This window comes from Carettochelys insculpta, chromosome 12 (genome assembly GCF_033958435.1).
Source record: "Carettochelys insculpta isolate YL-2023 chromosome 12, ASM3395843v1, whole genome shotgun sequence".
Lineage (NCBI taxonomy): Eukaryota > Metazoa > Chordata > Testudines > Carettochelyidae > Carettochelys > Carettochelys insculpta.
This window is the reverse complement of record NC_134148.1, coordinates 38,622,174-38,645,286: the sequence shown is the minus strand read 5'-3', so window position 1 is coordinate 38,645,286 and position 23,113 is coordinate 38,622,174.

Sequence of the window (23,113 nt, the reverse complement as noted above, 5' to 3'; positions counted from 1 at the left end):
GTCAGGCCTGAGGTGGGCAGAAGTGGGTTTGCACTTTTACTTTGGGATTTTTTTTGGGAGAGTCCAGAGGGATTCCTGCGAATCCCTGGCAGATGGGGAAACCTGGAGAAACAGTGGGAGAGACATGCCACCTCGCCTGGTAGGAAGATGGCCAGGGATGCAGCAGCAAGGAGTTTGGTGGAATGAACCTTGATTGCCTGTCTTGGGCTCCCTGGCGTGGAACAGAGCAGAGGGCAGACCTACGCCTATCTACCAGCTTCTTGTGAGGCGGCGTGAAACCCTGAAGGAGGAATATGGACCTCAGCAAGCCCTGACCCAAGGGAGCATGGACCATCTGGGCCCAGAATCAAGGGCAGCAGATGTGACGGAGGAATCAGACTCTTGGTTTAGTTGGACTTGCTAACCTGAGAGGTGTAGGACTGAAAGTGACCTTGCTGGACAGATGAGTCATGAGAAAAGGTGAAGGTCAGGCCAGGTCACAGAGGAGGAGAGCCAGCTATGCCACGTCCACTCATGAGGGGGCCTTGCCAGCAGTGTGTCCACCCTTCCGCAGTTAGTTAATCAATAGATATTCATAATATTCAGCTTTGAGATGCACAACCGCTGCAGGCATTAGACTCTGGGTGGGAGCGACAGTACCCATGGTGGTATTTTTATTAGGGTGGCAATGTCATGAAGTGACTAGAGTACTGGACTTCCACTCATGAGACCTGGGTCTATTCCCGGCTCTGCCACAGGTCCGTCAGGTAACCACGGGCAAGTAATTTGCTCAGACAACAGCAAAACAGTGCTGCTTTATGCACATTCTCAGCAGCGCATCATCGCCTCCAGCCTTGATCCAAGCAAAGCTGGTAAGCAGGTAGCCAAGTCCCACCAGCTCCAGTAGGACTTAGTATTTGCTGAATCAAGACTTTAGATTCGTTGTTCTCTCCCCCCCACTTTGTGTTCCTCCCCAGGTACAATTATCTTATGGACACCAGGGTCACAGTCTGAGGCTGGAGCTGCCTCCACAAAGGGACTGCTTGTGTGAGTAAAGATTGTGATCAGTAAAGGTGTGGGGACCTTGCAATCATCTCTGGGGTGGAGCAGGCAAGGGCAGGGTAAGGCAGACATTACTCTTCGCTGAAAGTGCCTGGGGACCTTGAACTCTTACGTGGGAAGAGAGCCGGGCCCTTTGTCCTGGTCCCACAGTGGTTCACCTTTTCTTACAACTCAGCTCTTGGCCAGATCCCATTTAGTCTCACCTTTTTCAGAGGAGCACTTACAGAGCTATTTAAACCCTACTGGATGCAGTGGGATTCGCCTATCTGCTTAAGCGCTTTGCTTGAATCAGGCCTGGAGGTGACAATAGACTGCTGGGGATTTGCAATAAAGCAGCACTTGTTTTGCTGCTGTCTGGGCCGTTCCCATGCAACGAGCAGATCGCAAATAAAAAGAACATCAGAAATCTGGAGAGGGGAATTCACTGATGGACAGAGGCAATGGGGTTCTCCAGGCTGTGACAGGAGTATGATACACAATCTCCTGTGGGGATGGCAAAATCCTTTCAGCTGGTTAGAGTCTGGAAGCTGTAGACTGAAAAAATAAGAATTAATTGGGAAAACATTCAGTGAATCCCATTTATAAGCAGCAAAAGCTGAGAGAACTATAACTCAGATACTTGAACTTTTCAATCAGCTTCTTCCTTTAAATCAATTGACCGTGGCTTCTTTTTAGTCATTCAGCACCTACTCCAGGAAGAAGGAGTTTCCTTTCTCATCTGTAACGGGAATTCGACCAAGAGGCTTCTGTGAAGACGAGCTGATACAGGTGGGACAGGACTGTGTGGTGGTGATGGCTAAACTGAAGCCTCAGGGTTATGCTCTGAGTGGTCGCCCCCTCCTTTCCTTGGCTGCCTCATTTTTTTTTTATGTAAAGGCTCAGAGAATTCCACTTCATTTGACTTGAGTGTGAAGTTCTGGCTTTATTGCTACTGCTGCTGCTTTTGGACACCAGCAACCTTCCCTCTAACTTTTTCCATCCATGTGCAAAATAAATTTTGCTATGTGCTCCGAGGCTTGTGAGGACGTGCACCACCAATAGAAACCCAAGCTGCCAACCGTGGGCGCTCTGCTAATCAGCTGGGCGGCATCTGAATCTCTCCTGGGTGGCTGCCCAAGCGCTAAGCGTACAGGGAACACTGGGCACCGAGGTCATGTTTGGACACCAGGGTCGTGGTCTGATGCTGGTGCTGCCCCTAGAAAGGGATCACTTGCAGTAAAGGTTTTGGGAGCAGGCTAAAATGCAATCACCTCTGGGGTGGAGTGCACAAGGCAGGGGTGAGGCAGACATCTACTCTTCAGGGACAGTGCCAGGGGATCTTGAACGCGTACATGGAAAGCGAACAATGCCCTTCTTCCATGGCTCTGGAGGTTTCATCCAAAAAAAATGCAAATTCTAAAGTCAGAGATAATGACTTTAACTTGGCTTTAACCTTTAATGGGCTTTAACTTTGGAAGCAGAGCTGGCTTATCACACAGGGAGAAAGCATGCTTTGTTCACCCCTGCGGGCAAATCATTTTCTTCGGCCCACCCTCCCCGGAGGAGCTTGTACGCCTACCTTAACGTGGTTTCAAAGAAGGGAGATAGGTCCCCTGAATGAACAAAAGCCTATTGGTCTGCACAGGGCTTTGTAATTTTCTTTTTAAGTTATTTGGTCCATTGTGCACTGGGGGTTGTTCAGTGTGGGAGCCCAGGACGGAAGACACTTATCAAACCGGTTTAATGGAGCTTCGGCAGCTGCTAGGCAGTGTTCCGCAACCCCGGATGTAACGGATCTGTGCTGTTTTGCTTTCCTGGCTGTGATCATTTGGTCATTTTGTTAAATAGTAGATGGCACCAGAGAAATCCAGTAGCTCTGACATGCTCAGCGCAGGGCAATGGGTAAAGCAAAATAACATTCCTGTTCTCAGCAGATCAGATATCACTGGTGGTCATTCTTAACCGTCAGCCACAATAATATGAACAGTGATACTCTGATAGTGAGGCACGAGTGGGACAATATGCAGTGATGTCATGGTTTTGTAGGCAAGCTCTGAGAGAGAGCCCTTCCAAACATAATGGACGTTATCACTGGCCACAGACAAGTCTCAGGAGGTTGAATTGTTTATAAATCTAAAATTACTCCACTTCACTTGCAAAGATTATGGACTGAGGAGCCAAATTTGCTTGCCACTAACTGAGAAAATATTAGTTTGTTTAGATGTGGTGATTGCTCTCCTGCCCTAGTCTCAGCTGGGCTGTTCCAGACAGCTTCTGCTCTGCTTTGTTGATTGCCAAGGGTCTTAAATTATGGTCAGCTGCCCTGTTCTCACTGTGAAGCAGTGACCATTACTCACTAGTCTGCACTCTTCCTCTGGAGCTGGTGTCTCAGCATGAGGTACCATTGCCACTTCCCGGGGGAGGCAACTTTCAAGTTGCATAAAACAAAAATCTGGCTACTGAGAGGCATCACAGAGACTAGGTCACTTTTCACATGAAAAAGGGAGATGTAAGACCCCCCTCTGTCCTCCCTCGTACACTGGCTACATTTGCACTCAGCTACTGCTTCAAATACTCCCCTCAGTCTCTGTTGAACAGGATGTTCTCACTTCACATCCTTGCTGTTCTGTTGTTTCTGTGTGCTGTTAAGCAGTGGATGTGCCTTACCCCAGAGTAGGCTGCATTTCAAGAGCAGTGCAAAATAGTTTGTATACACTTCTGTGGCTTGTCCTTACAATGCCCCAGTGCTGTGTTGCGATGTGGTGTGTGTGTGTGTGTGTGTGAGATGGGGGTGAGACAGAGCAAGGCAGGCTCAGAGGGAGGGTCTTGGGCACAAGTACCGAGATAAACACTTGGATGGATTGATTATTTATACCTGGAATATCCTTAGAATAATCCATCATTATTCCCTGTGCAAACTGACTTTCAGACCAGGGCTGTCAGTTTCCTGGGTTGAGCTCCTTTAAGAAGCAGCTGTTAGCCCCTGTTAAATTGCACACCCCCACATGTATGCTGGTTATCTAATCACATAGTAATGAATCGATTTTGCAATGTGATTAACAGGCTCACAGAATGCTATTGTTCTGCTGGCCCTCTCTTCTCCTGAAGTACTACAGCCGTGAGGCGCATTCCCCAGAGAGTTGGCTGACAGTGTGCCCTGACTGTCAAAGTAAAGGGACGTCAACCTACAAGCCCCTCTCTGGTTTTTTTCTTTAACCTCTGTCTCTGACTTATGCTGGTCTCTGGCTGGACATGTCCAGGCAGGGGAATGCGCACAGCTGTCAATCGAACTGCCAAAGGAAGGATTTAGCCCTCGAGTCCAGCACCAAATTGAAAAGCAGGATTTCTAAATGCCCCTTATCTGACTCAAAAAGGGCAACTCTGGTTTTTTTGGAAGCTTCGAATTTGCTGATTCTGTTTTCACTGCTTCTATGCATGGATCATTTTTATATTGGTTGTTATAGCTTTTGGCCCTATACTTGCATTTGAAATTTTACTTTCTGGGAGACCTTAGCAGGAGGCTCGGCAACCCGTTGTGAAGGGGTTCCTGGTCAAGTGAAGCTGTACTTGACAGAGAAAGGGCCTTATCTGTGCCAAAGCACGTCTGAGGAATTTGTCTGTGAACATGGCATCCGGCAGATCCGCAATGGCTGACTGCCTGAAAAGGACTTGGGCAGGAGACCTGCCCATGTGACATGCTCCATTTCGGAAGCACTTACACACAGGCCCTGTTTCTACAGGAGCCCCTTCCTTTCGGAAGGGGTATGTTAATGAGTGGGTTCGAAAGATGCTAATGAGGTGCTGCCATAAATATGCAGCACCTCATTAACATAATGCTGGCCACGGCAATTCGAAAGTGCGGCTTTTCGAATCTCGTGCCGCCCGTGGAGACGGGGACCTTCCAAAAGGACCCCTCCCCCCAATTTTCAAAAACCCCTTCTTCCTCTGGTGTTAGGAAGAAGGGGCTTTCAAAAATTGGCGGGCCCTTTTGGAAGGTCCCCATCTCCACGGGGGGGCACGCAATTTGAAAGCTGCACTTTTGAATCGCCGCAGCCACTGTTATGCTAATGAGAGGCTGCATATTTGTGGTAGCGCCTCATTAGCATCTTTTGAACCCGGTCATTAACATCTCGTATAGACCCAGCCAGGGCGAATTCCCTCCACAAGGGCAAGGGGATAAAGAGGCCCCTGAGAGCTCCTCCACTTTTGTCTTCATTCCAGCTCATCATTTGAGACACATCTTTGCTGTGAACTTGAGACCGGAAGGATTGATGACACATCCTAATAAATAATGTACTCCATAGACTTTTAAGATAGAAACCTACTCCACCTCCGCTGCAAGCCTCCATCAAGAATGTTGTGTTTAGTGTATGTGATGGGATTGCTTTAACAATTTTACTCTCAATCTTTCTTTCTCACAATGGCTATGCTACTCCTCCCTTTCAAAAGGGGCATGTAAATTATGGCTGTTTGAAAATGCAAATAGAGTGATATGAATATTCAATGCCTCATTTGCATACTGGCAGCCACCTGGCCCCTCGAAAGTGCTGATTTCAAATAAAAATAGCTGTGTACCTGGGGCACTCTTTCAAAGGAACTCAAGCTACACAGTTATTTTTATTTCAAAATCAGCACTTTCAATGGGCTGGGTGGCTGCTATTCTGCAAATGAGATGCTGAATATTCATATCAGTGCCTCATTTCCACTTTTGAACCGCTGTAATTTCCATGCCCCTTCTGAAAGAGAAGGGTAGTGTAGCGACAGCTTCTTTCTTTCTTTTTTAATAAACTTTTATAGTTTAGAATCTAAAGGTTTGTTACAGAGTGCTCTTTTGGGTAAGGTCTAAGGTACACATTGACCTGGGAATGTGGCTGGTCCTTCGGGTTGGGAAGAACCACTTTGGATTTGGTGAGATTGGTTTTCATAACCTCTCGTCTGTGTAAGGAGGGATGCTGGTTGTGGCACAAGGGAAGCTGGAGTGTCTGAGGGAAGTGCTTGTGTGACTTCTTGATGGCCAGTCTGGCAACAGAAAAGCTCTCTATGGCTGGTTTGGTGCCTTATAGTGGAGGACCCAGTCTTGGGCTGTAAGTAGCCCTGTTTTAAGCAATTTGACCTGATTTGGCCCTCTCAGCGGTGCGCAGAAAAACCTCCAATATTAAAATGGCCTTCTAGGTATTGTCCCAGTGTCTCCCTTGAGCGTCTGCTGCACTGTGCAGAGCGGAACTAAGTCTCACCGCTGGGGAGAAAAGGGAAGACGCATGCCCTGTCGCCCACGGTTTCCTTTGGCTACTGAGTCCTGAAGGACACGGCCTGTGGAGTGTTGGAGCTTTATCCTAGTTGAAGCTTTTGTGTTTATTTCTGGAAAGGGTAAAACACATTTTCACTCTTCTCTTCCGTTGCCCCTCCGGGCAGTAGCACATGACAATATCTTCCTGAAGATTTAGAACTGCCACTTTCTCCTGAGGACCCAGAAGCCATGTGGCAACAACGACCTGGAGAAGGCGGCCCTTTTTAAACAGGAGCTGTGAGTAGTTTTGGAAAACATAACGTTTTCACAAAAATGATCCATTCTTGCTGGGTAAAAACCCTCCCTTCATAACATGCACAGACAAACTTCTTTCCTGCAGGAGGATGAAGTCGAGATGGTAACAGGCCAACAGCATTTGCCCAAGACACCTTCACCTTATGAGCTGGGGTTGGGAAATAAGTGCATTCAAATAAGTTGGTTCTCCTGGAGAAGAGGGACGTTGGGCTGTGGGGTAGGTTTCCTGCATGTTTGGAGGGGGGAAGGGGGATGTGCCATCCTGGGAGTGAAAAGAAAAAGCGCTGTGGCAAGGTTTGTGGTGAAAGTCTTAATTTTAGTTTTTCATAAAGCCCAGTCCCTGCTGGTTGGGGGTGAATGGGAGCTCTGCACTCCATGATTGCAAAGTATATTAGGAATAGTACCTGCTGATAGGGATGTTATAGGAAACGGACAAGGGCCAGAGCAGTGAAGTCAGCCAGCCCTTTGAACCAGCCATAGGGTCCTGCCAAGGCACCCTGGTCCCAGACCCCACCATCAATATCCTTCTGAGCCGGGGCCTTCTCTGCTCCTCCAGTCCAGGTGCGTGTCCCATGGTGTGGATTAACTAGCAGCACTAGGGATTAGGGTGAGATCATTAGCCTGGTTTATCTCTACTAGAAACCTAGAGGCTAGATTAACTAGTCTCCAGAGAAAACAAGTGGTCCTGTAGCACCTTAAAGACCAACCGGTTTATTTATTTGGTTTTGAGTGTTTTGTAGGAAACCTCATGCCCTAATAAATAAAAGTGTTAGTCTTTAAAGTGCTACAGGACTGCTTGTTTTTTGTGAAGCTACAAGACTAACATGGCTATCCCTCTGAGACTATTAGTCCTCAGAGACTATTAGTCTTGTATCAGGATCCAGAAGATAATTGGGAAGTGTTTAACAACATTACAGCCTGGAAAGAGCTCCATTAAACTAAAATCGAGAGTAACAAGAGCCTTGAGAGTCACTGTGTGGTAATTAATTTCACTCAACCAGGTGTAATTTCATTTAGCTGCATGGTTTGACACTAGTGTGAGCAACAGCACAACTAGGCCCCTGAGCTCTTAAATCTCTCTGATCTGGTATCAAGAGCTCTTTAGACACACACGCTAGCCTGAATCACCATCACTTCTCTGTCATATAACTAATGAGCACGTGTTAATGGCTTCCCAGCCATTGTAGCTTTTCCACTGCTGGAAGCAAAATTTCTGACTCTGGAAACATGTAAAGGAACCTATTGTTAAGGAGAGCTGAAAAATAAAAAAGAGCCTTCAACATGTAACATTTCTCAGATGGAGCAATTCCTAAAGGAGGCGCGGCGAAGCTGTGCAGCAGAATGATGCCTTACCAGGCACATTACACCTTCATGTTTCACTTCAAAATTATTCTGCTATAAAGTCTGCCTTTATGGTTCTCTTGAGTGTTGATGAATGGGGCCCTGTGGCCTCTCTGGGAGGTCTGGGGCCTGCAGGTAGTGATTTATTTTCAGTCTTTCACAGTTAGCAAGGGCAGCTCGGGGTGGGACTTGCAAGGGTCGAACAATACTGGTCATTAATCAAGGCTGGTTAAATAAAACTAAAGCCATTATGAAGAGAAGTCCTATTCAAAGCCTCTGGGCTGTGGCATCTGTCTTGAATAAGGGATGACCCCACACAACACACCAGCTATGGCAGAGGCACTTGGGCCTGGCCCCTCCTCTTGGTGCAAATGGCAAATATACAGTTTGGCCAGAGGCTTTGGAATTGAAGCAGCTACCTGACTGAGGTGTCTTTCTTTCCTGTGGCCAGAGGAGAAAGACACAGATGTTTAAGCCTGAGCAGGGCTTAAGGAATTCAGTGAATATCCAGGCTACCAGGAGATCTGGGCATACTTATAGGTAAGGAGAAAGGAAATGTTTAGTCAGTCACGATCAGATTATTTTTTTTATTTTGGGTTTGGTGCGGGACTTCTCAGGCTGGCTGATGTACCCCCCTGCACACTGTAACCTCTAAACTGAATGCCAGGGATATAACTCTCTGTGTGTTAACCTACCTTTTTAGTTGCTTTGTAACACCGAGCAACCAAGTGTGCTTTATAAGGTAACTCTTTTGTTAACTAATCACCTTTTATTGTTTAAAGGCAATGATTTGATTCCTGTGTCCTAGAGAAGGGTCTGCGTATATCCAGGCCTAAGACTGAATGATCAGCTACCAGATTGCACCTTAACTTCTTCCTCTTTGTTTTCAAGCTCTCTCCAAAGAGAGGGTTAAAAGCTTGAGGTTACCCCACAGGGAGACATCCCAGGTTTGTCTTCCTGGGTTTAAAGAGGGTTTTTCTCATTGGGGTGGTGACAGCTACCTCCCAGGGACAGGGAAGGGACCTTGGGAAGTTTTAAGCAGAAGCCTATCAAAGCAAGGTACATTTAAGGTCTCTTGTCGGCCCCCATCTTCTGCACCTGGAGTGTCAGACTGGGAACAGACAATTCAACGGGGCTTCCCCACACAACTGCAAAGTCCCTTTTGCCAAATGGAGGATAACCCCTGGCATTCCAGCAGCCAGAGAGAAGGCCTCAGCGTCACTGTTCTGACCTAGCTCTTTGCAAGGTTTGAAGGACTCTAGCCGTTGAGCTTTGAGGGATAGTTGGCTTTCTGTGTATGTCCATGCAAAGGCCCTGCCTATAGTTGCTTCTGTTGCTAATCAGATGGTATAGAGCTGTGAAATCTCCGTTGAGCTTCCAGGAGCTGCTTGTTTTCCAAAGCGTGCCATTTCTTTTCCAGCTTGTGCATATACCTGTGTTCTCTTGAACTGCACTTTCAGATCCAAGCGATTATGTCAGTTACTGGTGGGGCTGGAGTGTGGCGGAAGGTTATAGAATCCTCTGAATGTGCTTCTCAATGCTGGGTATGAAACTCATCCACTGCTGGGTGGATGCATTGCTAGGATGACTCGGGCATAGATCCTCTGATCAGCTGTATGCTTTGCCATCGGGGTCCAGTCCGGTGAGGTGCTAAATGCCTCCTCTTGGGTTCCAAGCACCTTCTGTTCCTGTGATGGGGCATCTGCCTGCACTGGGCCTGCAAGGGTTAAAGCCAGCCCTGGGTGGGCTGAGGTGGTTTATCCAGCCGCTGTAGCATATAGCAGCCAATTAGTGCCCAGCTGAGGGCTCCTGGAGGGAAGGGGAGGGTGGACTTTTGCTGTGGAGCAGAAGGGACTTAGCTGGGGTGTTCTGTGTTCTGTACCGGAGATGTGCTGGCACACGTCATGATTACAGCTCTGTTGCTACAGTTTCCTTCAGCACCCATGTAAACGCGACGGGGCAGATCTTCCAAGCATGTGACCTGCCATAGCTCCGCTACAGTCAGTTTACACCGGTCCATCAGTGGCATTTATTTATCTAGGGTAGCTACAGGGTGCCCATCCCCACGGCATTGAGGCCCCACACACTAACATTTACATTAGCCGAAGGCTGACTTGCTGCAGGTGCGACACTGTCCTCTTGTGTATGTCTGACTTCCGCTTCTCAGCTACATTCTCCTGTAACACCATTGTTGCTCCTTGGGCTTTTACACTGCTGCAAGGAGGCCAGGATTTCTATCCAGACCTCTGTCCTGAGAGACAGAAAACTACACAGTGCTTTAACTGCCCCCTCTCCCAGTGTGGCACTAGTGACGTCGATGGAGTTACACACGGGCTGAATGCATCCTGCTGCCCCCGCCCTGTCCCTGTGTTCCCAGCAGAGGTGGGAAAAGTACCCAGAAAGTTACTTGAGTAAAAGTGCAGCTGCTTTTACTTCTGGATACTTGAATACAATCTAGATGTGACGTGTGTGTGCACTTTTACTCAAGTAGTTTTCCAGAGGGACACTGGTAACTTGTAGTTCAGCACATCCCCCTCCCGCAAGCAGCTGCACTTTACTCAAGTCACATGTTGGGTATTTTTCCATTTCTGGTTCCTAGCCAGAGTACACCAATCAATGCCTGACTCTCCCCTAGCCTCGTGAGCTTCCGCCTGATTTCTTCTCGACAACAATTCTAGATTGAACAAAGCATCCTGCTTACAACTCAGAGTAAGCAACTATAATACTGAGCGCTCATCTAGCGGTTTTCAGATGTAGGTGAAAATAACTGCTCCTTTGCATGTGTCCAAGCATTTTAGAGCCCTTCTCTGAATTGCTGAGCCCTTTACTGTTTCCTGATCGTAAGCGCAAGTCTGAGCTGTAGCCAACGTTAATTCAGGAGAAGGAGAAGGTGTGGGTGTGACTGTCACCATGTTGGTCTTTAGTAGGCAGCCTGCGGGCAGGCCCTTGCAGAAGCAGCAGCAGGTAGGATGTGACGTTACTGCTATATAAAATAAGCTTGATGATCCCAAAGCATTTTTCAGAATACCTGTGCCCACACGCAGATGCAGAATCGAAGCCACTTCTGGGAAGGGTTCCCTGTAAGCTGAGTGCTTGGGCAGCCACCCAGGAGAGATTCAAATGCAGCCCAGCTGATTAGCAGAGGACCCACATTTGTTTCTCCTGGTTATGCTCATCTACACACGTCTTAGCGCATATTACAATTTATTCCACACACTGGAAAAAATTAGAGCAAACGTTGTTTCCGGGGAGCGGGGAGCATCAGTGGCTGCCACCCAAGGCACTGGAGGGTGGGGACCATTTTGCTTTCCAGAGTTCTAGTTCTGAAAGCTGTTCTTAGGGGAAGTTTATGCCCCCAAAGAACCTCTGGGATGAAAGGCTTATTTGAAAGACCTAACGTAATAAACTGTGTGATCAATTTGCCTTGGAAGGATCCAGGGCCCAGTGGGCCGTGCAGAGATGGGAGTGTGTTTCAGCGCATGCTAGCTATTCCATCTCTGGGACTTATCTCATCAACCCATCCCTATGCCTAGACGCCTCAGTGATTTGGTAGGAATGGCCGGGCTATAGAACATGGGTCAGCACCCTTCCGCTCATGGCCATCAGGGTACTCCGCTTCCTGCTGCTCCCATTGGCTGGGAATGGTGAACCGCGGCCAGTGGGGACGGGGGCGGGGCTGTGCCTGTGGATGATCAAGGTAAACAAACTGTCTTGCAGGCTGCTGGCGCCTTCCCCTGCTGACCCCTCTTATAGAACACAAAGAAGGAAGCTCTTGCCTAACTTTTCTGTCACAGTGATGGTTCTGTGATCAGCAGACGCAAGCCTCCACTGGGAGGAGGAGAAGTCTCTTATTTGTTTCCTCCCCTAAAAATAACAAACAAGCTTAGTATTGATGGTTCAGCCACAAGGACTGAGCTTGTGACTAGCTGCCTTGCAGATAATTTTATCAGGAGATCTTATGACAGCAGTAAAACCCACAGTGTTTTCGATGCCTGCCTTGGTGATTTCCACGGTGTTTTAATGCTTCCTCTCCCTCTTCGTGTTAACCTTGCCGGCTACACTCCCAAGTGCCTTGCCATGACCAGTGTTCCCTCTAGCTTTTTCCATCCATGGGTGAACTAAATTTTGTTATGTGCACCAAGCCCTAGAGGGGGAGGCTGGTGCCCCATGTGCATGGCTGTGCTGGCTTTCGCTGGTGGAACCATTCTAACTCTGTGCCTCAACAGGCTGTGGGCAGCATTCCCTGTAAGCTGAGTGCTTGTGCAGCCACTCAGGAGAGATCCAAATGCCACTCAGTTGATTAGCAGAGTGCCCACATCTAGGTTTTTTGTTACTCTGGGTGGTGCACATTTGCACACGCATAAAAATTATTCTGCACATGGATGGAAAGGATTAGAGAGAACACTGGCAGTGGTCCCTTTTGCACACCAAATGTCCACTTTATGAAAACCTGGCCCTTGCGAGTCTCCCAGGGTAGTTACGGATATAGTTAAATGGCTGGTTCAGCTTCTGATTTCCATGCTGATGGCAACATCTATGAGAGCTTCCCTGAAGTCAAATGAGTTATTCCAGATTTGCTCTGATCAAGCTGAGTTCTGAGCCTGAGTCAGAGGAGCTGTCCCTGCATAGGTAAGACAGCTGAGGTTCACAGTCCTGAGCCTGTGAGCTGATGCCTTTGGAGGCCAGGGGGTGCTTATAAAGATAAGAATCTGACATGTTGTCTGAGAGCAGCTGCTGAGCCCTGAGCATGTCTGAAAATCTGGCCCTGTGCTCTATTGAAAATGCTGGCCTGTATTTTTAGCGAAACATTAAACCATTTTTCTGTGCTACTACACCTTGGAAAAAACCCATCTGATCTGCTTCAGTGGCCACTAAGAGGGTTTCTCTGTTTTTTTGCTAAGTGCAATTGAATGGTGAGTCTTTGATAGGCTCATACACATCCTGAAGCCCTAGCCTATAGGGAGCTCTCTGTTGACACTTGCTGGTGAATAGGGAGAAGAGGCCAGAACTGTTTGACAGCCTTAGATGGACCACAGGCTCCAGAGTGGATCTGTTGGCCAGCCAAGCAAAATGAGCAGAAGGGCCCTCTGTCACGTGCATCGTTGCAGTATGCGACTGTTGGAGTCCTATGGTTTAAAACAGGGAAGAGCAAACTTTTGACGTTGGGCCCCAGTTTTCCTTCCTGCAGTTAGCAGCCCCCCACCCCCACACCTGGCTAATGTAATCCAAACTGATGGAAATGTTGGTTATGTTCATATGAAAAAAAAAAAAACCCTTTCGGCGTGTGTAGGAAAATAAATATGCAGAATGTAAAAACGTTATTAATCGGTATGTAAATGTGACTGCGCCAACATGAAACCTATTTAAGCATTTTTAATGAGATGGATGAGGCTGAGACCTAGCAGCCAATCAGGCTGTGCCCCTTGTTTGAACTTTCAGGCCCCTGCCCCCAACTTTGCTCACCACCAGATTAAAACATCATTCAGTTTTGAGTTTGAGGGCCGTAAAGGCTGTGGTCCCTGTTGGTAAATAAAAGCACAGGAGAAGTTCACCCTAGGCAGAGTGGGCCTGGGGGTTACCCGGCCAGGACTGCAGGCTGGCAGAGTAACATCATGGTACACGGACAAAACATGAGCGAGCAGAGAGTGGAGAGACTGTTAGTGGCCTTGTCCTGTTGCCCGACCTTGCTGATGGCTTGGTGCGGGGGAATCCTTGAGACAGAAGAAGGCTTTTGAGGGTGGATGGAGTAGAGCTGAACGTGGCTTTGAGGTGCAGGCTGAGCTGAGGTACAGAGCTAGCACTGGCATGGCCTGGGGCTGCAGTCACAGAGTCCTGCCTGTGGGACTCCAGTGGGAGACCCCCTATCCAGCAATCCAAGCTCAGATCAGGCAGATCTGTCCGGAGGGGCTGGAGACTGACCTGAGCTAGATACTGGACTCCCTCAACCCTGAACAACAGACTGTGAGTGGGAGCTACGCAGGAGGTAAGTGGCTAGAATATGTGAGCCACTCCAGAGTGTGAGAGAAGGGTGGAGGGTGATTCTACTGCTAAGATGCCCTGAGCAGGGGAAGTCTTACCTAGCAGAAATTAACTAGGTCATTGCTGGCTTTTCACCCATCCCTCCTCGCCCTCCGCCCCGAGAAAGGTCCTGTTTTAAAGCCCTGGACTCTGTGTTTATGAAGAGGGCAGCATTACCTATCACAGTGGCTTGGGGGAGCAAAGAGGTTGTATCGTTTTCCAGGTTTCTGGTTCAGGGTGGGAGCTGGAAACATGTATGTTTTCAGAAGGAACCTCTGTAGGAAATTGGACCAGGCCCTTTTTGCTCATGACACCTGGCCAAAAGATTGCTAGGGACACGTGGTTCTGTATAACAAAGGAGACAGTATCCTGAAAACGGAGCTGGCGCAGAACTTCATCTGCAAAAGCAGTTCCTTGTCTGAGCTCACAATGCAGTAGATTGTGACTTTGTATGACTTTTTAAAACCGCAGAAACTGTTGTGAAACACCCAAGCAAAAAAGAGCTGGAGCAGGTTATCATGTAAATGTCCTTGGGACTAATGAAGTAACTAAGTGAAATAAAAAAGTGAAGGACATAAAACTTGAGCATGGTTCATCGTACGCAGAAATTGTATGACATTTTATGAGTGGAATAGTTTCTAAGTGTGCTTGGCTATTTTCCAGAAGAAATTGGCCGTTAAGCATGAGGGTTGGGAGGGAAAGCAGAGTGAATAGATTTATTAAACCCTGTCTGAATTTTGCTTTACGAACATGTTAACATCAAGTGCCTGCTGAATTTATTTATTTATTTATTTTTTGATTTTCATGAAGTGTGAAAAATTAGGAGTGAAGCAATGCCCAGGGCTAAAATCCTCCTTGATTAGAGACGAGTCTTACTTGGGTGTTTAACATAAAAGAAAAACATTGAAGGTTTGACTTTAAACCAAGGGAAATCAATGAACATTCAGATGTGAACTGAAACCCAGTTTCAGATTGAAGCTCAGATTGAAACCCCATCCCAACCCTCCCTGCTTTTACCTATGGCAGAGGGCTTTCAGTGTAGCCTGCAAGACCATATTTGTTGAAGTATATCCGCGTACTTACAGCAGGGTGAGCTGAGGACAGACTGGCAACCTAAAACTGGAATTTCCTGTCCTTTCAAGTTAGCCTTTAAAAATTAATTTCCTTTGTCCATTTGGTAGCAGAATACAAATCAGAAAACTTTCTGTTTATTTTTTAAGCAGTTTAGCATAGGGCCTATTCCTACTGAAGAAGCTGGTAAGAGTTTACCATAGACATCAGTAGAAACTGTCCCATTTCAGCACACCCTTAATACAAAGACATCTTCAACGGTGAGTTTCAGGTGTGCTGGCCTTACAGCGCCTAATCCTTTTCTCTGTCGTCGTGGGAAAACTACAGATTTCAATGGTGCAGGATTGGTCAGGGTCTGCTTCCTCTGTAGCCCTATTTCCACTTCAAGTGCAATGGCTGAATTTTGAGGATTTGCAGAACAGAAACCGCTATGAGGGTCAATGGAGTTTGCATATGGTGGCAGATTTGGCATCCTGTTGTAAGCTGGAGTGAAGGGGCTAGTGATGAAATTCTGTTAGAAAGTTCAGGGAGTCCTAGTCCAGAAGGGAGCACTGTGATCCTCTAATCAGACCTCTGGTGCTACATAGGCTGTAGAATATCCTTAAGGCAATTTCTAGAGCAAATCTTTTATCCAAAAAATAAAATAAAATAAAATAAAAATCCCATCTTGATTTTTAAAGTGGTCAGTGAAGGAGAACCCAGTGTGGCTGCTGGTTAGTTGTTCCAATGGTTAATTACTCGCACTGTTAAATGTGCACCCTATGCTGGCTCAGAATTTGCTCAGCTTCAGCTTCCGGCTCCTGGATCCTGTTAGCCCTGTCTCTGCTAGCTTGAGGAGTCCGTTAGTAAATATTGGTTCCATACAGACCGTCAGGCCCGCTGATTGCGCGGGAGGGCATGGGGGCAGTTGCCCATGGGCCCTGAGCTCCAGCTGCCACTGCTGCTACATTGGCCGTGGAGGCAGCCGGATCTCCTGGCCCCTTTAAAGTACTGTGCCAGCGCTGCTCCTCACAGCTCTGAGGGAGTGCGCGTGTGTGTGCGGGGGGGCGTATCTCGCTCAGTGGTCTGAGTGGCACTAAGGGCTGACTGCACTAGGCCTCTCCCCATCAGCCCTTGGCCCCACCCCATCTGGGTGTGGAGCCGCTCCCCCATCCACCATCTGGGTGTGGAGCTGCCCCCCCCCTTTTCCTGCGGGCTACGGTGGCTGTCTGCCTCGCTGCAGACAGTGAGCAAGTCTCCCCTGAACTGTCTTTGTTAGACTCCAAGAGCTCAGGCCGTTTAGCATATCTCCATAAGGCAGGTTTTCAATCCATTCTCAGCGTGCTTCTCTGAACCCTCTCCCATTTGTCAACCTCCTTCTTGAGCTGTGGGCACTGAAGCTGGACACAGTACGCAACAGCGGTGGCCCTGGCGCCAAATTCAATGCTACAATAACTCATTCTGCTGTTCGGGTGTATTTTCTGTGCATGGTTTGGGTGTGTTACAACACTCATGATTTAGGATTGTGCAAAATGTTCTGGCTTTAATGCCTCAGCCCATCTTATTTTTTAATCATCTGCATGCATGTGACCCTGCCTGGTTTTCTTAGAAGCCTTGGATGTTCCTAATACCACGACCCTGCATTGGAATAGTGGCAGGTCCCCTTGCCCCAGAATTCTGTGTGATATTAGGCAGGTCACGTCATCTCTCCACATCTTCCGTCCCTCTGTAAAATGGGGATAGTGCTCTTTGCTGTCCTTTGCCATACACCCTGGAGGAGCCAAAGTATCATTCTATTGGTTTGGTTTAGCCCAGAAAATGTATTTCAGAAGACTGTGCTTTGTAGGGAATGTATCCGAGACACCAGGGAAGTGAACAGTAACATGGAGCTTTTTAGTGCAGGCCTATAGCAGGGTTTGCACTAATTTTTTCCATCCATGAATGGAATTAATTTTATGTGCTCCAAGGCATGTGTGGATGTGCACCACCAATAGAAACATGTTGCCCAATGCGGGTGCTCTGCTAATCAGCTGGGTGGCACCTGAATCTCCCCTGGGCAGCTATCCAAATGCTCTTTACAGGGAACATGGGTCTATAGTGACTTCAGATATTGCCACCTGACGCCTCCATCTTGACTGGTATCTGGTAGCTTTAGCAGTGAGGCCAAAGCAAGGCACAACGCGGAGATCAGATCACCCGTCAATGTCTTCTACCGGCATTGAGCTCAGAGTTGAGTTGCTTTTTCTCCTGGGATAAAGCCCAAGGCAGGGTGGTCCATCAGCTGCCGTATTCGTTGTTGTTTCCATTGAGTCAGCATTGATCTCTATTAAAATGTGCAGGGTTCCAGCTGGTTTCTCTTTTTTGCAAGCTGTGCGCTGCTTTCTTCCTGCTCCTCCATCTGCAGATTCCATCACGCTGCTAAGTGAATGCACTGCAGCGCATGGGGAAATGTTGGGTTTTAAAATAAACTTTTGCAGGTCAGGAGCATTTGGCAGCTGGTCTGTCTGCTGGAGGAGCTGCAGTCCATCCTTTCTGAGCAGGCGTTCCATGAATTTTAAGTTGCCACAAAGTTGTGCTGGCTTGGTGTGTCTCTTCCTTTGTTCCCCTCTCTGTACCGGCTCTGTCAGCAGAGTGGGCTGTCTTGATTGGAGCCATAAACAGTGGCTGTTCCTCATGTGCTCATATTTGCTATGCATGACCCCTGGTGTTCCCAAAAGGTTTATAGCCAGCCACTGAGTAGGTTTTCTATTAATTGCATATGGAGAAGGGAAAACATCAGTTCTGTTTTCTTCATACTGACCTTCTGCACAAGCCAGACTGGCAGACCATGGGTTAAAAACCATCACGTGATGCTGAGTAGAGATGCATGAGAGGGGAAGGAAAACTGGGAAGAAACTGAGAAATTAAACAACATCCCATCTCAAAAAAAAAAAGAAAAAGGGGTGATGAGCTTTCATGGGACAGACCCACTTCTTCAGGTCTACAGCGTTTCCAGCACAGATTGAAAGTCGTGTAGCACAGAGGTCCAAAAAAAAAAAAAAAAAAGAAAACAAAAGAAATAAAAGCTGACAAATCAGATACATGGAACTGAAGTGGGGGGGGTTAAGGGGGAGAGATAACAACAGTCTTGCCTGAGATCATTACAAATACCAAAGGAAGGGAAACAGTTCTTGTCACCCGTGAGAGAATTACTCTCTCTATTGAGACTAAGTGTTAACGTATCGAATTACGCATGAACATGAGCGTTCACACATCTCCCTTTTTAATCTGCTGGAAAAGTCTCTTTGTTGCAGGACGCATATTCTCAGGTCTGTGACAGAATGGCCCACTCCATTGAAATGCCCACTGACAGGTTAACATGTACAGTAATCCCTCAATAGCGCAGCTTGAAATTGCTCATTCACTTGCGTTAAGGAGAGTTAAGCACAACTCAAAATCCTGCTCCACCCTCCCCCCCCGGTTCAACACCCCCCGCATGGTGCCAGTTCAAACACCCCAGCCCCGGTTCACCCCTACCCTCCATGCCCAGCTCCAGCTCACCACCTCCCCCCCCACAAGTGTCTCCAGCTCAACTGCCCACAGGGAGAAAAGCAGCCCCCCGACTTACATGAAATTCAAGGTATGCGAGGGTGTGTGGGAACGCAACCCTTGCATAACTCAAGAGGCTACTATATTAAGATTCCTAATGTCCGCTCTGGGCTCATTCATTCTTTGGTGAAGTTTCCTCAGTTTGTCCAATGTACATAGTAGAGAGGCTTTGCTAGCACATGATGGCATATATAACACTGGTTGAGGTACAGGAGAATGCGCCCCTGATCTTGTAATCAACGTGGTTAGGTCCAGCGATGGTATCTCCAGAATAGATATGTGGACAAAGTTGGCAGCAGGATTTGTTGCAAGGAGAAGTTCCAGGATGAGTATTACTGTGGTGTGGCCTATGGTTTCTAGTGAGAGTTTTCATTAGGGTAGGATGTTGTACGTAGGAGAGAATAGGCCTCTCACCTAGGGCCTTCTGGAGTGCAGGACCATGTTCTGGTGTATGTTGCAGGTTTCTGATGACGCGCTGCTGGGGCCTATAGGTAATGGCAAGTAGTGTTCTCTTATTGACCACCTTGGGCCTATTGTGAAGTAGCTGGTTTCTGGGTACTCGGCTGGCCCTGTCAATTTGTTTTTTTACGTCTCCTGGTGGGTAATTAAGTTTTATGAGTACTTGGTAGAAACCTTTGGTTTTGGTCTCTGTCAGTAGGATCAGAGCAGATGCGATTGTATCTAAGGGCTTGACTACAAATGATGGATCATGTGGCATGTGCTTGATGGAAGCTGGAGGCATGTAGATAAGTGTAGCCGTCAGTGGGTGTCCGGTAGAGAGTGATATTGATGTGGCTACCAGTGATTTGTACTGTGGTATCCAGGAAATGGATCTCTCATGTGGAATGGTCAAGGCTGAGACTGATGATGGGGTGCAGGTTGTTAAAATCTCTGTGGAATTCTTCCAGAATCTCTTTACCATGGGTCCAAATGATAAAGATGTCATTGATGTAGCGTAAATAAAGTAGGGGTAATAGGGGACGAGAGCTGAGGAAATGTTGTGCTGTCAGCCATAAAAATGTTAGCATGTTGTTTGGACCCTGTGCTATATAACCTCCAGTCTGTGCTGGAAATGTTATTGATCTGAAGAAGTGGGTCTGTCCCACAAAAGCTCATCACCTACTAAATTATTTTGTCAGTTTTAAAGTGCTACGTAACTGCTGGTTTGTTTTGTTAGAATACAGACTAACACGACTGTCTCTCTGTTACTAACATCCCTCCTCGAGAGCGATCAGGGAATCACCACGTTATGATGATGATGACGTCTTACAGAAGCAATTGGAGAGCTGGCCAAACGAAGCAGTGCGTTGTGCCCAGTGCTGTGCAGTCACGTAAAGTGAGACAAGCCCTGCTCCAAACAGCCTGAAATCTAAGTAGATGGGAGAAGGAAAGGCAAGAGATGGTCAGCTTCACTCAGCAGAGCAGGAATAGAATCTGGGTCTTCTAGGATGCTGTGCACTAGGCGCTGCTCCCTCTCTGGCTCGAGGGCCTGCTGCTCACCCCTGAAAACCTGGTGTCCATTTCTGTGGCAGTAATGATTCTGCCTGCTTCTCTGCCCCCTTTCTTCCTTCGTTACTAGGAAACTGGTCCCTCTTATCTTAACAACTCACTTGCAATGCCCCCTCGGCAGCTCCCTTTCTGCGTGGTGCTGCCTGACCCTTTCCCAGCCAGCTGCCGGGACATCACAGAGTGGGATTGTTTCATTTGGGGGCAGGTGCAGGAAGAGCAGAGGGAGGCTGAAGAAGGTGGTGGCGGAAGGCTGCTTCCAAGCTGCCCGTTTGTAAAACAGTCAGAGAAAGGAACACAGGAAATAAATGAAAGAGAATTGACTTCGCTGTCTAAAGAAAAGTGGCTTTAACATGCGAGAAATGCCTGTTCTCCTCCTAGAGGGTCGGTGTTTTGCCTCAGGACATGGTAGCCAGCAGGTGCTGTGTTTAATACCAGCAAGGGTTCTGGCACTGTACTTGAAGATAGAGAGATCAGCTGGCCAGATATCCTGCAATCCAAGACTCCAACTCTTGTGCATGGCCAAATTCCCCCACCACATCTGCCCACATGGTGCCCCATTGCTTCTGCATGGCCCTGCACGGCCTTGGATGCGACTCACTGTTAGGTACAAGAGCCGCCAGATCAGAGACTTCAGAAGAGACATAGGAAAGACAGCAAGTTAATGGGGGAATCCAGAGCCGGAGCAGTTAATGCACTCATCTGCAAGGATTGGCACCGTTCCCTCCATACCACGCTCAAATGCTCTTTCCTTGGGCGAGCTCCTTTGGAATGGAAACCAAACCAAACAAAGGTTTGAATTAGATGTTTTGTCAAAGTAGCTTAAACCAGGATAGTCAAGATATTCACTGCCAAGGCCTGCTCTTTAGATGAGCCTTTTCTGCAGGGTATGACAGCCAAGAGGGCACGTCAAACCATCCCCATTCACAGGCCTGGAAGTGAAGGGGTCAAGAAGGGATGGCATTGCTGGCTTTCCTCATATTGGAATGACAAGGTGGGTGAGGTAATATCTTTTATTGGGCCAGCTTCTGCTGGTAAGAGAAACCAGCTTTTGAGCTGCACAGAACTCTGCTTCAAGTCTGCCAAAGCGAAATAGAAGTGGAACCTCTCTGGTATGGCAACATCCGTGGTCCAGCATGATTTTAGTTGGCTGAATGCTCACTTGTCATGGGTGTGGCCAAGTTTCCCGCGGTCCCATAAAGTTTGTTTACAGCCGTAGTCCTGGCTCTCAGCTCTAATTTACCCCTACATGTTTTAAGAGCCCAGTGAGCAGTGGAAGTGTCAGTAATGCTGCTAGACACTATTGATGTCCTGTGCTCTGACAAAGTCTCCTGAGGATGCGGGATGAGAGAGATTCAACTTGTGCGAGGTCAGGAGACAGCTGATCATAACTAAGTAGTTAACACCTATTCTAAGGGACCATTTAAAGTGAAGGGGCCCCTTGACACCCTGGTAGTCTTAGGACAAAAAGTGGGGAGGGTGAGTTCAGTGAGTTACCGATTGCTGTAATAAGCCATTAATTGAGATTTTTAGTAAGACTGATTTGAAGGTCTAGCACAATTATGAATATAAGCTCCCAGGCTTATCCACAGAAAATGTTGTGCAGTTTTCCTTTGAGGAGGAGGTTTGATGGGAAAGATGTAGAGTGACGGCTTTCTGAGCAGCGTTCACGCACAGCTGATGTGGTGTTTTGCCTTTGAGCATTCTCCTGCCTGAGTCCATTGGCGCGGACAGTGGTTTTCTCAGGTACAGCTCATGTTCTGAAAGGCACATGTAGGACCCACAGATTTTGAAAGATATGTCCTGGTCAGTGTTCCCTGGAAGCTGAACTCTCGTGTCGCTACTCAGGAGAAATTCAAATGCCACCCAGATGGTTAGCGGAGCGCCCACGGTAGGCTGTGTGTTTCTATTGGTGATGCACATTTGCACATCAAAAAGTTTATTCTACACACGGATGGAAAAGATGAGAGGGAACATTGGTCCTGGAGGGGCATTGAGCATTGCAGCAGGTTTTGCAACTGGCAGTGGGGTTGGTGCTGCTTTGAGTTGGTATGGCACGCTCTGTGCTTTGACCCAGAGCTGGAATATCCCCAGCAGCCAGTGTCTTAGGGCTGCAGTCTCTTGCTTTTGTATTTATCCTCCGGGCTTTCTCTCTCATACACACACACAAACACACACACATACCACCCTACTGGAGAAAAGGCATTGCCTGCCTGGCAGCTGGTGTCACACTCTCGCAGACAGCAATGGCCGAAGACTACAAATGACTCTAGCAAGGTAGACATGATTGTTTTTGTTAGGACTTCCTAGCAAGCTCATTTGTAAGGCCTGACTCTGAGGGAAAGGCTTTTCTTGTGTGTACTATCAATCAACATGGAAGCAATTTCCCCCCCTCTCACAGGGTATGAATGTGAGAAAATATATTGCTTTCTAGGCCTATTTGCTGATGACTTTGCACTTTTTCCTCCCAAACCTAATGTCCCTGAAGGCAAAGTTATCTGTAACCATGTCCAGTGCCGCTGCACCTGGCACTCTGACAAACTGTGGAGAGCAGAGCAATCGGTCACCATGGACTGGAAGACATTAATACACAGTAAAAGTGGGCGCTCACTGAAAAAAACATTAAAACTTGTACATGAATATCCCCAAAATGTCTGGTTTGAAACCACTATAAAAATCATGGCCAGCTGCAAAATTCAAGTTTGGGTCAGAATTTCCTTTAAGTTTGGGGATATGGGATCCAAGTTTGAGTTCAAATTGAACTACAAGTTGAACCTCTCTAATCTGGCACACTCTCATCTGGCAACATCCATAATCCGGCATGATTTTAGTTAGCGGGATGATCGCTTCTCCTGGGTATTGCCATATTTCCTGGGCTCCCATAAAGTTTGTTTACAGCAACCAGTCCTGGCTCTCAGTGTTCTGTGCTGTTATTTAGCTGTAATTTACACCTAAATGTCTTTTAAGAGCCCCGTAAGCAGTGCAACTTTTGGTAATGTTGATTGGCAATATTGATCTCCCATGGGCTGCCAAATTGTCTGTTGCAGC